We start from the raw sequence: 443 nt of genomic DNA on the forward strand, positions 1-443 counted from the left end.
GCTGAATTCTGGCTGAAGAAGGGACAAGCTGAGATGCCCCCTCCCATCCACCCCACCCCAGAACTGTCTCCTATCCTTGTCCGAAGGCACCCTTTTATCCTGCACATGCTGGGGCTTTGCTGATGCAGGCTGAGCAAGGGTTGCTGAGCCCATCAACACTCATTGAAGAAATGGGCTGAGCGCCTTCGAGGGGGCTGCGCTGAGCCCCAGGGAGGAGGGCCACCACCCTCCGGATTTGGTGAGTGGCTCAGTGACTCCCCCTCCATTGCTTGCTGCCTGCCCCTGCCTGCAGGTCCTCGGCAAGACGAGAGGTGGACCGAGCTCACAGATCTGGCTGGAGGGGAGCTGATGGTTGCATCTCCTGGCAGGGTGGTGGCCCCAGCCCTTTGCATGGCAGCTGAGACCCCACACACTCATCATAAGCTCTCCTGCAAGTGTCCCAG

Source organism: Charadrius vociferus, unplaced genomic scaffold (genome assembly GCF_000708025.1).
Source record: "Charadrius vociferus isolate BGI_N301 unplaced genomic scaffold, ASM70802v2 scaffold411, whole genome shotgun sequence".
NCBI lineage: Eukaryota > Metazoa > Chordata > Aves > Charadriiformes > Charadriidae > Charadrius > Charadrius vociferus.